At 46.4% G+C, this 14,830-nt stretch overlaps 1 protein-coding gene across 3 annotated transcripts in view; it reads left to right on the top strand.

Moving 5' to 3' along the window:
- Positions 1 to 2,641: 2,641 nt before the first annotated feature.
- The window catches only part of Nckap5l (NCK associated protein 5 like), a 38,062-nt gene continuing 25,873 nt past the window's right edge, over positions 2,642 to 14,830 (top strand). The window contains exons 1-2 of one of the 3 annotated variants that reach the window (XM_021243043.2): positions 2,662 to 2,775; positions 11,360 to 11,456. The gene's annotated coding sequence lies outside the window, so the exon portion shown is untranslated. Of the gene's footprint in view, positions 2,776 to 11,359; positions 11,457 to 11,555; positions 11,580 to 14,830 lie in introns of those variants that run through there. The other 2 variants (XM_004863012.4, XM_087200087.1) reach the window with 2 other exon arrangements.

Below are 14,830 nucleotides of genomic sequence, written 5' to 3'. Positions count from 1 at the left end.
TCCCTGGCCCTCCTCTGAGATTTATGGGAAATTCTTAGCTGCAAGCCCCTGTACAAATGAAAAGAAAGTTAAACACTTCCAACATTCAATGGCACAAGATAGACATTTCCATTCCAAAAATTACAGACAGCAGTATACAAAGGAATGGGAACAAAGCAAATCCAAAATCCAGCAGGGCAAACATTAAATCCCACAGTTCCACTTCCACTATCCCTGGCTATCTGGGGCAAGTTATGAACTCCAAAGGGCTTGGGTGGCTCTGCCCCTGCGGCACTGTTGATGGTTGTAGCTCCCAAGAAAGCCCCACCTCATCTGCATGAGGCTTTGGGGGGACATCTAAACACAAGCCATAACAATAGAGAATCTACAAAATTTGAACACCTAAACTATCAAGTGTGTAAAACCCTGTAAGGAGGGAAATTACTTCCTCTGAAAAGTGCAGATGTTCAAGCTGTGATCATTAAACAAGGGCATACATCTGAATGAATAGTAAAAGTCATGTCGATGTTCTGTTTCCAAAAATTCAGTTATTTGTAAGCATCCAAAAATAGTTTTAATTGCCTGACAGACTTAAGGTTTTTCTCTCAAAGACTTAGAAAGGACTATGTCCAATTTTTGTTATCCCAGGACTAGTCCACTGATCCCTATTTAATAAATATTGGATGGGCCAGGGATTTAGCTCAGTGGTTTCGCCACCTGCTGCACAAGCTGCAAGGACCCCAATTCAATCCCTGGTACCAAAAATAAATAAATAAATAAATAAATAAATAAATAAATAAATAAATATTGGATGACTGAGTAAGAGTCAATGCTGTAAGGTCCCAAAGATGCCATTATATATCATCAAAAAATAAGGTGAAAATGTTTGTCCATAAAAAGATTTGCACAAGAATATCTATAGCAGTTTTATTCACAATAGCCCCAGCCAGGTATGGTGGCATACGCTTGTATTCCCAGCACCCAGGAGGCTAAGGCCAGCCTGGACTATATAGTGAGACCCTGTCTCACAAAAAAGAATAAATAAATAAAGCTCCAATCTGGAAACACCCAAATATCTATCAACTGGAGAGTAAATAAGTTGTGATACAATCATACAATGAAATATCACATAATAAAAAAATAGACTACTAAGCCAGGCATAGTGGTACAAATTTTTGTAAAATAAAATTTTTTTAAAGCAAAAAATTGAGCTGGGCATAGAGGCACACAGCTGTAATCCCAGCATTCTGAAAGATCCAATTTCAAGCCCAGCCTGTACAACTTAGCAAGACACTTCCTCAAACTACAAAAATTCAGAAAAGAGATAGCGATGTAGCTCAGTGTGAAGGTTCTGGGTTCATTCTGTACTGGAAAAAAAAATTTTTTTTGAGAGTTGGCAAGAGTAAATGTCATACCATCTTTTAGGCTCCAACAACTGTCCTCAGACACTGTTTTTATCAAGTTATCCCTGGGCTCAAGAACCCAAAATAACTTTTCTCCTCTGTCAAATCTGTATCATTCTGATCTCCATACAAAACCTTCTGCATTAACTTGTCACTTTCCACCCTACTAATTTAACCTGAACACTGGCCCATGCTGACAATTTGCTCTTTTCTGATTCTCCTCTGTCTTTATCTTGCCTGAATCCTGCTCAAATTTCTTCACATCCCACTTTAAATAAAAAGCCTCTTTCAGAGAGGAACTCTTCATCCTAACCAGTGTGACCATCCAATGTTCCCTCACTGTGTATGTTCCTTCATTGGACTATATTGGATGCTTTAAGTCACATCCTGTGTATACCTACAAGAGAAGCAATTTTAATAAAATAAGCAGACAAGTGTCTAGGTCTCCTTTGTATTTCCTTGTAGAACTTAGTTCAGAACCTGCATATGTGGGCCAATCAGTACAATTTGAGTTGTGAAGATTATAATACATCCCGACAAACAGATGTTTAAAGACCAATGAGAATGGTATTGAGAGGGCTCAGAAGTCTCTGCAGGGGCCTGGGTGGGTTGTTGAGCTTGTTTCCTCTTCACACAGATGGCTAGAACTGGTCTCCCCAGAGATAGCAAGTGGCCAAAATGCTATATTCTTTTTTGTATACTGCCTACCCCTCTTTTAAACCAATGAAGAATAAAAGGGGCAACACTGCTCTCTGACAGGCAGCGCCTGTTCCTAGCGCCCAGTTCTCCAGGAAAGATCGTGGAAGAAGAAAGCAGGAGCATTCAAGGCCAAGGAGGGACTTAAGTGTAAACCCATGGACTTACACTCAACACATACGCAGAAAGACAAATTACAAACACCAACGCTCACAACCAAATATACACGTGCAAGTCTAGCCCCACAGAAGCGGACGCGCACGCCCGTGGGCTCGGGTATTACCTAGTTTGCTCTGGACGCCCCGCTCACCCACCCCCTTGAACCAGCCCGGAGTCCCCTACCAAGACATTGGTAAGGTTTACCAAGCCGGGCTGCGGAGACTGTTTCTCCATTGGGGGTGGGGAGGCCCTTCCTACCCGGGCGGAAGCGGCGCGCGCCAGCCCGGCAGACTTAGCTCTCGTCCTGGGACCATCTGGCGGGGAGCTGGGAGGAGCGTGCAGCCAGAATGGATGAGGATTGGTTGTGCTGGAGGAGGAAGGCGGGGTCTTGGCGAGGGGCGGGACTCACTGGCCCCTTTAAAGCCTTGACATCAAGAGGCGGCTCCGGTTCCCCCCTTTCTCTGCCCCCCGCCCCCGAGCCGCGGCCATGGACCCGGCAGATCTGGCTTGCCCTGGCCCAGCTCAACACCTGATTTCGGTGAGTTCCAGGCCTACTTGGGATTTAAAGGGCCGTAAGGTGGTAGGGGGCTCTGTAAGCTCCGGTCGAGGGGCTGGGGAGTGTGCAGAGTACGGCTCTTCTGGCAACCTTGGGTCGTAGGGGGCGCCACGGCTTCCTGCCCTCCTCTCGCCGCCTGCCCCTCCCTCCCGCCGCACTGTCCCAGGGGGTCAGGCTGCGACTCTGTCCACCCTACCCCACCCCCTCCCGCCCCCTGCGCCATCCTCGCGCACACTCCGTGGCCCCGGAAGGGAAACTTTCCGGATTGGGGGATGTTCCGGTGGCCGGCCTCCCTCCCTCTCTGAAAGCATTGACCTTGTCCCAGCTGCGCATCCCACCCCACCCGAATCCCACAGTCTGGTGTTGCGCCGCGGTGCAGGGTTGGGGGGCGCTCTCCCCCAAGCGCAGGCGCAGAAACGAGCCTGGGGCTGCTCTTCTCACTCCTTCAGTCCCTGTGGCCTAGGGCGGTAGGGCGTGGGGGAGGCGCGAGGAGGCGGGGAGACCCAGTCTCTGGGAACAGCCCTTCTGAGGCTTTGAGGGGCTGCGAGAAGAAGATAGAAGCCTGGCCGAGTGCACCCTGAAGAGAGGCTGAGGGAGAGAGAGGGGTTGGGCAGGGAGTAGGGACCGGGCAGTGCCTGCGGAAAAGGTTCTCCGTGTCCTGACTGCGGTGCCAGAAGAATGCAGAGAATCTGTCTGTACCCGCCACTCCCCTGGTTTAGCCTTCCTAGGAAAGCGGCTGTTGTACCCTAGCTTCTCTTTATGCTAGACCGAAAGTCGCTCAGTCTCTCCAGTCCTGGCACTGCCCCAAGGGCACAGAGAGCCCTTTCCTCCCATAGGCCTGATTTTCCAGGCGGCTCAGTCCTGGATCAACTGAGCCCGCCCAGCAGCTGCTTTTTAAAGGCCTGCCTTCCTGAGGGGCCAGGGAGCTTAAAGGCGTCCCCTCTGTTCCCTCCTTGCCGCTCCGCCCCTCCGCCATGGGTCCTCCTGTCTAAGCGCACTTGTCAGCCAGAGGAAGTAGTTGGAAGAAGAGACCAGGAACAAGGGTGGTCCTTGGGGAACAGTGGAGAGAGGAGTCCATATCTAACCACTGTGTGGTCAGTACTTTTGTGGAAAATGAATGTAACCCACCTGCCTTGTCGCAGACTTATCCTGAAGACATCTTCCCGGTTGGCTCTCAGAGACCCCTTGTGTGGCCAGAAGAGCAACAAAATTCACTTCTCAAATTGGCCTCTTCCCAAACACACACTTCTAAGAACAAACTGGGATCACTGGGTTCTTAGCCTAGAGAAACCCCATCTTCCTGTCTGAAGAGAGTATTCCTATATAGTTCAAATTTGTTCTCAAAATCAGGTCCATGTGTGAGGTGGCTTCAGCCTTCCAACGTCCTTCTCCACTCATGCCTCTGAAGAGAGAGAACCTAGAGAGGTGACGTCGTGGGCTGCAGAGGAGTAGGTACTTCATGGCAGGCAGGTAGAAACCTATGCCCTGAGAGTTAGAAACTCAGCCCTGATCTTCCTAGTCTGCTGTGTGACCTTAGCCAAGATAGTTTGCCTCTCGGAGGCTCAGTCTCTTTCCCCTTTAAAATTTAGTGGGACTAGAAAGGTCTAAAATTCCCTTTCACTTTTTTATATTGGATGGTTCCACTGGTGGGTCACTAGAAGGGAGAACGGTCCTTTGGCAGGGTGGCTCCATGTAGAGAGCTAAGGAGGTAGTTGTCACAGTTACTTAGGATTAAAGAAGCAGACTCCCTCATCCTGCCTGGCTGTTCTCAAAACAGTCATTGTTCTGCACACTCCTGGTGCCTTGGGATATGAACTCCTGCTGGCATGGGTTTGGCCCACCCATCAAGACCTCTGGTGAGACATCCTGGCTGGGCCACTCTTTGAGTTGGGCCTTTGGGGAGGGGTTGAGAATAGAGGAGGCAGCCAAGGGCCAGCAGGATTCCCAGGAGACAGCTTGCATCCCAGCTGTTGGGACTTGTTTTAGGTTCTGGGCCAGGGAGCACAGCGTACTCAGCTACTCTGTGGGAAGAGGGCAAGGAGGGCCCCACTGCTGTTTCCCATCCCACTCCCTGGCCCTTCCTACCTGGCTCTGGACTCAGAACCCCAGCCCCTAGGCAGGGAGCTAAGGAATCATCCCACTGCCCTCATCCAGCCAAGGAGCATCGAAGAGAAGCTGTCCTGACCCCACCTTTCCCAGCCTCTTTGTTCCTGGGGATAGGACTTTCTCAAAGTCAATCTCTCCAGGTTGAGACTTGCTCCCCAGCCCAAGAGGCAAAAGGCCTCCTGTTCTTCTTGTTTGTTTTCATCTTTGGTCTCCCAGGTAAAGAGGAATGTTAAAGGAGAAGTGGTGGTTAAAGAGGCCCTGGGACTGGCTGGGTATGAGGCACATTCTCCTGCACTGCTTTTCCCTCTGCCTACTCTCCTGGGCCTGGGAACCCTCTGCCCAGGACACTGTTGGTGAAGTTGCCACAGGAGGCATTTATGTTAGACCCCAAAGAAACCTTCCTCACTGCTGTGCGCCCTTGGAATGGATAATGAAAGCTCCCACGGAGGTCATTTTCCCAGAAAGTGGCTCATAGTGGAATCCCTGTCGGTGAAGGATGCAGCTGTTGCTAGGCAGAGACTGCTGTTCCTTCTTGGGGTGTGGCTGTAGGCTAGCCAGCCAGAGGCTCCGTTAGAAGTAGGAGGAGAAAGGACTCTTGCCTCATAGTCAGAGTGGGGTTACTGGCATTCTGGGGTGACCAGAGCTGCCTCTCTCAGAACAAATGTCCATTCTCACTCCTGCTTCCCCCAGTCTCTTCCCCAAGTCACTGTTACTACCACAATCTGCTTTGACAGCCCTCATCCGAACCTGGCAGGCGACTCCAGCCTGTCTGGCTACACTAATGGATGATTGGATTTTCTATACTTGGAGTTTGGGATTTCTGATTGAACATGCAAATTTATGTAAATCGACCTGAGATCTGCCACCACATCAAAACAGCACAGAGCTTCCACAGGCTGGAAGAAATCCTAGAGACACTCTAGTCCAATGCCCTTACATTAAAAGTGGGGAAACTTGGGCCGGGGATTTAGCTCAGTGGTTACAGCGCCTGCCTTGAAAGCTCAAGGTCCCGAGTTCGATCCCTGGTGACAAAAAAAAAAAAAAAAAAAAAAAAAAAAAATGGGGAAACTGAAGTCCAGAGCGGGAAGTGATTCATATGGTGGTATCAGAGGCAGGACTGTTGACTCTGGTCTGTTAAGTTTTATGTTAGCATTCTGCCTTTATTTTTCATTCATGTGGGACCCTGGTTGTATTTAAAGCAGAGAAGGCCAGTTGTTGAACCTAGATTCCAGAGAGGGGCCCTAGAGGGTTAGAGTATTATCCCAAGGTCTCCCAGGAATGCTAGTCTGATTTCTATAATGCTGAAGAAAACTTCAAATCTCCCTTAATATTTCCCCTTTGACACCATCCTGGAGGATAAGGTCATTAGTTACTGTCTGGATTGGTAAGGGTTTCCTTGGAGTTTAGATTGTATCTGCCACAGTGCTCAGCGCATGGTAGTCTGGGGGTGAATATGAAATACCTCCATCTTTACCATTCCCTCCTAGTTTGAGTCTCTGCTTTTCCCTCTGTGGCTACAGTGGGAAAAGATCTTTGATCTTCTATGACTTTGCCCTTCCCACCCTGCCCATTTAGAGTAAATAGGTCAAGTGGGCCTTCTATGCAAGTTTCTACAAGGACCAGAGAGGTCTTGGTGTAGGGAGCCCCTCATTATTTTAGGACTGGTGCCAAGGATGAGTGGGGGCTATAGAGATGAGCTTGGGGTTCAAGAACAGTCTCCCCGACCCCCCTCTTTTTCAGGGCTGATTGTTAAATTTAGGGCATAATGCATGATAGGCAAGCCACTGAGCTACATCCCCACTTCTTGACCTGTTCTTGGTCTGATCCCTCTGCCCAGCTGCCAGATATCCCCCACTCCCTCTTCACAGACTCTGCCTGTAGCTTGGGGCTGTTTGAACCCTCACTTACCCTCTGGTGCCAGAGTGTACTGTAGAGATGGTGGAGATGCTTAGGCAGCCTTTGGCCTGCTGTGCTGTACCCTGGGAAGCTGATGCAAAGGCTCAAGAACAGAAGCAGAAGCACTGACTCTCAGCCAGAGCTACGTACCAGACCCTGCTACTACAGCCTGGGGAGGGCCTTGGGACATGTATCTGGTGTCTTTCCTCATCTTCTCCCCAAACTCAGGTCTGGAATGAATACCCCTATATTCAGCATCTTCCCAAAACACAGCTGGTGTGGAGCAGGCACCCCTAGTTCCCCCCTGCTCAGCAGCCCTTGGCAGCTAGGTCCTTAGCTCCATGTGAGGTGAGATCCTTTTCCCTGGGCCTCAGTTTCCCAGCCAGTGCTCATGGATTAATAATACATCATCATTGGGGTGTGGCACCTGCTCCATAATTACTGTTTTCCCAGCTCTGGGAGTTACACAGATGAAAGAGCCCTGTGGAGGCCAGGCTGTTATTAAGGTGAATTATCATTGCTGTTATTACTGATTTCTAAAAACCCAGCTGCTGAGAGGAACCCAGTCAGGCACACCACCCTGAACTGTGTGCTGGTCCTTGAACTCTGCGAGTTCTCTAATACTCACTAAGCTTTAAAAAATAAGTAGAAATAAATATAATTATAGCAATTTAAAAAGCAGGGAAGACCCCGTTCTGCTGTTCCTGCTGTTGACTGCAGGGCTTGACTGGGAGGTGTTTCTGAGAACCTGAATTTGTTTCTGCCCCTGACCTTCTGGGTAGAAGATTGATGATGTTTTTCCTAGAAAGGACTGTGAGGAACCCTGTAACTTCTGGGGTCTGGGCTTGGAGTTCTCAGCAGTTGAGTTCCCAGGGGCTGATTCACCTCATTCCCAGCTAGCTTGATGTGGGGGCCATAATTGGACCTTTTGTGCAGGGATCTGCACAACCCCAGAACCTGTATACAGCAGCTCCAGGCACTTCCAGGAGTCATTCACCCACCTTACCCCCAACTATCCCAAACTCTTCTCTTGCCCACCCTCCTACCTCTGCCTCCGTCCTGATCAGACTTTTCCCCCTTCCTGGGAGTCTAGAATGGACCCAGCTCTTATGTAGGCAGAAGTAGCCCTGACTACCTTCTGAATAGTGATGCTAGTGTCCCAAAATCACAGCCTGGAGGTACAGGGCCTCTCTCCTAGCCTTGGGGAGGAAAGAGGGTGAAGGCAGTGGCATCCTGTGATGAGTCCCCAAATTTATCCAGCCAGACCTCTTTACCTGTTCCCTTGTCCGGTAGCTTGGTCCCTACCTCGTCATACAAGAAGAGGATGGATGACCACAGCTGGGAGGAACTTTAGAAAGTGAAGGGGTCTCTCTTGGCCTTTTAAATTATTTATTTATTTATTTATTTACTTTTGTTTTTTGAGAAAGGGTCTCACTATGTGTTTCAGGCTGGCCTTGAACTCACTATGTAGCCCAGGCTGGCCTCAAACTCATGCCCCTGCTTCGGTCTTCATGCCCAACTTTGTGCTTTTTTTTTTTTTTTTGGTACCGGGGATCGAACTCAGGTCCTTGGGCTTGTGCAGCAGGCGGCGAAACCACTGAGCTAAATCCCCGGCCCTGTGCTTTTTTTTTGAGGCAGGGTCTCACTGTCTGGTTCACGCTGGCCTTGAGTTTACTATGTAGCTCAGGTTTGCACCAATCCTATCTCAGTCTCTGGAGTGCTGGGATCACAGGTGTGTGCCACCACACCCAGCTTGTGCTTTTTTTTTTTTTAAGAGCACTAATCTCATTCATGATAGCACCACCCCCACAATCTAATCACCTCTCAAAGACCCTGACCTCCAAATTAAATCACCTTAGGAGTTAAGATTTCAGTGTATAAATGAGGGGCATTTGACACTAGACCCCATTTGACCCCAGCGCATTCGCGGAATTCATTCACCTTCCTATGCTGGTTTTCAGTCAGATGCCAGGATTTAGACCCCCAACCAGCCTCTGTGGTCGGGCCATTCATTCAGCCAGCAGATATTTTTAGAACTTACTGCGTGTCAGGAGCTGTGCTAGTCTCTGAGGATATACAGGTGATCAGGAAAGCCCACATTTATCAATAGTTACAGAATTATAGCTGTGATAAGGGTTGCAAAGAAAAGAAACGTGGAATCTTGATTTGATCATTGTACATTGTAAGCATGTACTGAAGTATATAATACTGTGCCACATAAGTCTGTTCAAATTTGTGTCAATTAAAAAAGAAAAGAAAGTCACATGCCAAAAGAGCAATATTTGGTGCGTTAGAGGGGGCACGTCCTGAAGAACATGGGATGGGCCACTACAGAAGGCAGGAGCTGGGCCAAGACTGCCAGTTTAGTACCATGTGACTAGAGTGCTGGGTTTCTCTACTTAAGTGGCTTTTCTTCTCCTTACTCCCCCAGTCCGTGGGATGTACTGAGCCCCTTGAATCTTACTGTGTCCAACACAGAGATTCCCTCCTGTGTCCTTTCCACCCAACCCTGTTGCCTTCTGTTTTCCCAATTCTGGGCCCATGTTTCCTAAAGCTGAAACTTGCTTTCCACTACAGGCTGAGGGGGAGTTGGGGGGTGTCTGCTTCACATTTCCTCTGTAGACAGCACCTCACTTCCTGTGGTCCCACCCCCCCCAGAAGGCCAAAGCTCTTGGCTTTGCTGTTCCTTCCTCTCTCCTCCTCTCCCTTCCCCCACTGCTTTCCTAGGAAGCCTGCAGACCTTAGAAAAAGGCTACATCAAAGCTCCTTGCCCCCCCCACCCTCCTCCAGGAGGGGACCTAACTTCTCAGCTGCAATCCTTTTCTACCCATATCATTCTTCTTTTATATGCCATAAGGGTAGAAAGGCACAGAGTGGGCACACCCCATTTTACAGATAGTAAAACTGAGGCCAAGGGAGGTCTAGACTTTTTTCAGCTTCACGTAGGGTCATGCTGAGTCAGAACTGGAGCCCAGAAAGCCTGACACCCATGTGTAGGCACAAATGAGAGCAGAGCCCAATGGGAGTTTGTGGGTAATAGAGCCAAACAAGCAGTTTAGAAGGTGAGCTAAAAAAAAAAAAAAAAAAAGGGTGAGCTTTGGGCTACAGCTAGATGGCACCAACTGGGTCAGCACTGCAGCTGCCTGGGTGCAGAAGGTGTCTGGGTGGACAGAGCCTGTTTGTAGAAAGAGGCTAAAGTGTGAACCCAGGAGTGGAGGGGGTTACTGAGCAGGGGAGTGGGAGTCTGGGAAGATATCTGCCCAGCTGTGCTGGGGCTATGGGTGCCATCTGAGAGCCCATGGGCCCTGTGGCCTCCCAGGCCCTTTCATCGCCTCCTGTAGCCTCACTGCCTCAGGGCTGCCTGTGGGACCTGGCATATGTCTCAGATTGTGCCCTGAGTGTTCAGTAGATGGTGACTCCCTTCTTTGGCCTAGTGATAGGAGAAGACTTAGGAACTGACCTGGGCCAGAGGAGCAGGAAACCCTCACCTTCAGGTGCCCTTAGATACAGCTGCACTGAGTCATTCTGTTTATATATACATGCGAGGTTTTTCCTCCACTCCCTGCTTCCTGTAACGATTTCCTTTCTTTTCACTTGTGTCTAAATCCAGCCTGTCTATAAGGGCTCAGTTCACCACACATTCTGAAAGATCATTCCAGCTGTAGCTTAATATTTCTCTCCTGATTTTTAAATTCTCTAGAAGACTTTGCTGGTGGAACCTCCTTTGCAGTGCAACTATTTACCTATATGTCTTTTTAAAATTTTTTATCATTTTATTTTTGAGGCAAAGTCTCACTCTACCCCAGGCTGGCCTCAGCCTCTCCAAGTGCTGGGATCACAGACATGCATAATCATGCCCTGCTGTGTCTTTTTTTAACTGACAAATAAAAATTGTGTGCATTTATAGTATACAGTATATTGGGGTGTTCTGTTTTGTTTTATTGGTACTAGGGATTGAACCCAGGGCCTTCATACTAAGCTACATACCCAGCTCTTTTTTTGGTTTTATTTTTTATTTTGAGATGGGGTCTCACTAACTCACTAAGTAGCCCAGGCTGGTTTCAAGTTTGTGCATGATGTTTTGATATATGCATAGATTGTGGAATGGCTAAATCAAGATAATTAACATGTATTACTGCATATTATTTTGTGATGAGAACACTTAACATCTATTTTCTTAGCTGACTTCAAGTACTGTATATAATATTTTTAACTATATCTACCATGATATGTAGTAGATCTCTTGAAAGCCCAGGGACATAGCTCAGTGGTAGAGCACTTGCTAGCGTGCATGAGGCTCTGGGTTCAATCCCGAGTACCACAGAAAAAGAAAATAAAAAATAATAGATCTCTTAAACTTACTCCTTCTGGGAGGAGGTTTGGGGGGGGCGGATAAAATAAAATTTAATTTAAAATTTTTTTTTAACTTTTAAATGAATAAAAAAACCTTACTCCTCCTAACTGAAATTTTGTATCCTTTGATTAATACCTCTCCCACCTTCAAACCCTAGCCTCTGGTACCTCCCAGTTTCCTGTCTGCTTCTATGAGTTCCGTTTTTTTCAGATTCCACATAAGTGAGTTCATACAGTGCAGTGCTGCCTTGGTTCCTGAACTTCATTTGTTTTACCACTTTGGAGAAGATGGCCGTGGTCATGTTCATGTAAGGAAGATGGCCGCAGTTGTGTTTGTCACCTGATGTGGAGTTTGTGAATGGAAGTAAAATTTTGTTGAATGCTTTTTTGGGAACCGAATTGTTTGTGAACAGAAGGATTCGTGAACAGAGGTATCACACTGTATTTTGTCTTGGTGTATCTCACCTAGTTCACTTAATGTCCTCCAGGTTCATCAGTGTGGTGGTAAATGACAAGATTTCCTTAATTTTATTTTATTTATTTATTTTTTTGCTTCCTTCCTTTTAATTCTAAATAGTGGGCCCGGGATTTAGCTCAGTGCCACTGCACCTGTCTCTCAAGCTCAAGGTCCCAAGTTTGATCCCCAGTACCAAAAAAAAAACAAAACTAAAAATAAAGTCTGAATAGTATTCCACTGTGTATATGTGCCACTTTTTCTTTATGTATTCATCTATTAGACTGATTCCAGGGCTGGGGATTTAGCTCAGTGGTTCCGTCACCTGCCTCGCAAGTGCAATGACCCGGGTTCAATCCCCAGTACCACAGAAAAACCAAAAATGACTGATTCCATATCTCAGCTCTTGTGAATAAAGCTGTAATTAATACAGGATATCTCTCTAGCACACTGATTTCCTTTCTTTTGGCTGTATACCCAGCAGCAGAAGAACTGTTAGGTCATATGGTAAATGTATTTTTAATTTTTTGAGGACCTTCTATACTGTTTCCAGGAATGGTTGTACTAATTTACATTCCCACAAGCAGTGTGCAAGAGTTCCCTTTTCTTCACATCCTGACCAACATTTGTTATCTTTTATCTTTTGGGGGGGGTACTGGGGATCAAACTCGGGACCTTGCACTTGCCAGGCAGGTGGCATCCCTGGTGCAACATTCATCCTTAACATTCTTTATTGAAGAGACTGTCTTTTTCTCCATTGTGTGTTTTTGACATTTTTGTCAAAGTCCAGTTGTCCATAAATGTGTTTATTTATTTCTGGGCTCTCTATTCTGTTTCGTTGGTTTAGTGTCTGTTTTTATGCCAATATCATGCCGTTTTGATCACTGTAGTTTTGGAATAGATTTTTCACATCAGGTTGTGTGATGCCTCCAGATTTGTTCTTTTTGCATCAAGATTGTTTTGTCTATTAAAAGTCTTCCATGGTGTCAAGCAAATTTATGATTTTTTTTTCTATTTCTTTAAGGAATGTCATTGGTATTTTGATAAGGATTACATTGAATCTATGGATTACTTTGGGTAGTGTGGACATTTTAACAATACTAATTTAAACCATGAGCACAGCATATTTTTATTATTTATTTATATCTTCATGTTCTTTCACCAGTGTTTTGTAGTTTTCAATGTAGAGATCTTTTATCTTATTGGTTAAATTTATTATTGAGTATTTTACTTTTTTTTTCCCCCTGGTACCAGGGCTCAAACTCAAGACCTTGAACTTGCAAGGCAGGCATGGAGCCACTGAGCTAATTCCTGGCCCACGTATTTTACTATTTTATAGTTATTATAAATGGAATTTTTTCTTAACTTTTTTCTGATAATTCATGATAACTCCATAGAAGTGCTACTGATTTTTGTACCTGCATGTTTTATGTGCCCTACTAGACTGAAAGCTTTGAAATTTCACAGGAACTGACCCATCTCTGAATTAATTGCCTTTCCCAATAGGTAATTTTGTGCCCCATAATGACTGATCTGTCCAGAAATGTCTGTTTCTACCACAATAGGTTAATCTTCTTTCTTTCTTTCTTTCTTTCCTTCTTTCTTTCTTTCTTTTTTTTTGCCTTTTGAGATAGGGACTTGCTATGTATTTCAGGCTGGCCTTGAACTTACTATGTAGCCTAGGCTAGCCTCGAACTAATGATGATCCTCCTGCCTCAGCTTCCGAAGTGCTGTAATTTCAGGCCCACACCACTATCCCCAGTTTTAGGTTAGTCCTATTTGCCAGAGGGAGTCACTGAGGCCTGGGGGTGGGTTGAGAGCTTTGAAAAGGCCATCTCAATATCAGGGACAAATCTTAAAAATGTCCCTTGGTCACCCTCAGTATGTTTGTCATGTGGGTCCCCACAGCCATTTGACTTGGGGATATTTGGAGGTCTTTAAAAGGAACCTAGGGCTGGGAATTTAGCTCAGTGGTTCTGCTGCCAGCCTCGCCAACACAGGGTCCCAAGTTCGAGCCCCGGTATAAAATGAAATGAAATGAAATGAAATGAAATAAAAATAAATATACCTGTTGGGCTGGGGATTTAGCTCAGTGGTGACACACCTGCCTGGCAAGCACGAAGTCCTGAGGTTTGATCCCCGGTACCAAAAAAAAAAAAAAATTAAAAGGAACCAGTTAGGTCCATTGTACATTCTTTTTATTTTTTGTCTTTTTGAGGCAGAGTCTTGCTGTGTAGTCTAGGCTGGGCTTGAACTTGGGACTCTCCTCCTGCTTCAGCCTCCTGAATGCTGGGATTACAGAAGATGTGCATTACCACACCTGGCCCAATGTACATTCTTGCTTGTTTTTTCTTTCTGGTCTAGTTCTGCCAGCAATGAAAGGAGATCACCAATCCCTGCAGGTCAAGGGAAAGGATTTTCAGGTTCTTGGGGCCACAGTGGCACGAGAATACTATATCCTGGTAGAGGATGTGGAAGATCTGGACATACAGAAATGCCTTTCCTCCCCAGTGAGCCCCCCTCACTGAGCATAGGAATTTCATCCTCCTCACAAGGGACTGTTGGAGCACAGGGCGCATTACATTTTGAAATACATAGCCTGCAGGAGTCACTTTAAGAAGAGAGAGCAAGCCAGGCACAATGACACACACGTATATACCCAGCTACTCGGGAGGCTGAGGAAGGAGAATTGCAAGTTCAAGGCCAGCTCAGGAAACTTAGTGACCTCCCTGTCTCAAAATTAAAATTTTTTAAAGGGGTAGAGGGATCGATACCGGCTGCGTCAGTCGAGGAAAGCTTCTCAGAAGACTTGGTCTTGGGCAGTTCATGTTGAGGGCATTAATCTGTCCTCAAAACCATAAGAAGTCATGAGAAAGACACAGATTTAGTCTTAGAAGATTACTCTGATGAAGCTCCTTGGAAAAGTGGTTTTGTCAGGGAAAATACATGACATAAGCCTGTGCCAGAAAGTAGGAAAGAAGCCATTTTAAAAAGACACAGGAAGCTGGGGATTTAGCTCAGTGGTGCTGCCACCTGCCTCACAAGTGTAAGGTCCCAAGTTCAATCTCCAGTACCAAAAAAAAAAAAATGACATAGGAGCCCATCTGAAAGGATTCTCAATGGCCAAAGCTGGAGTGTGAGCATTAATAATAATGAGGTTATAACCCAAAGAATAAAATAAATATTAGTCCATAGTAATAGAAGTTACAGATAAATAAATGGGGATGA

This window comes from Heterocephalus glaber, unplaced genomic scaffold (genome assembly GCF_053883595.1).
Source record: "Heterocephalus glaber isolate CG9 unplaced genomic scaffold, H.glaber_assembly_v1.0 deba00001733, whole genome shotgun sequence".
NCBI classification, from domain to species: domain Eukaryota; kingdom Metazoa; phylum Chordata; class Mammalia; order Rodentia; family Bathyergidae; genus Heterocephalus; species Heterocephalus glaber.
Note: the sequence above shows the minus strand (reverse complement) of the source record. Positions and strands in the feature narration are given on the sequence as shown.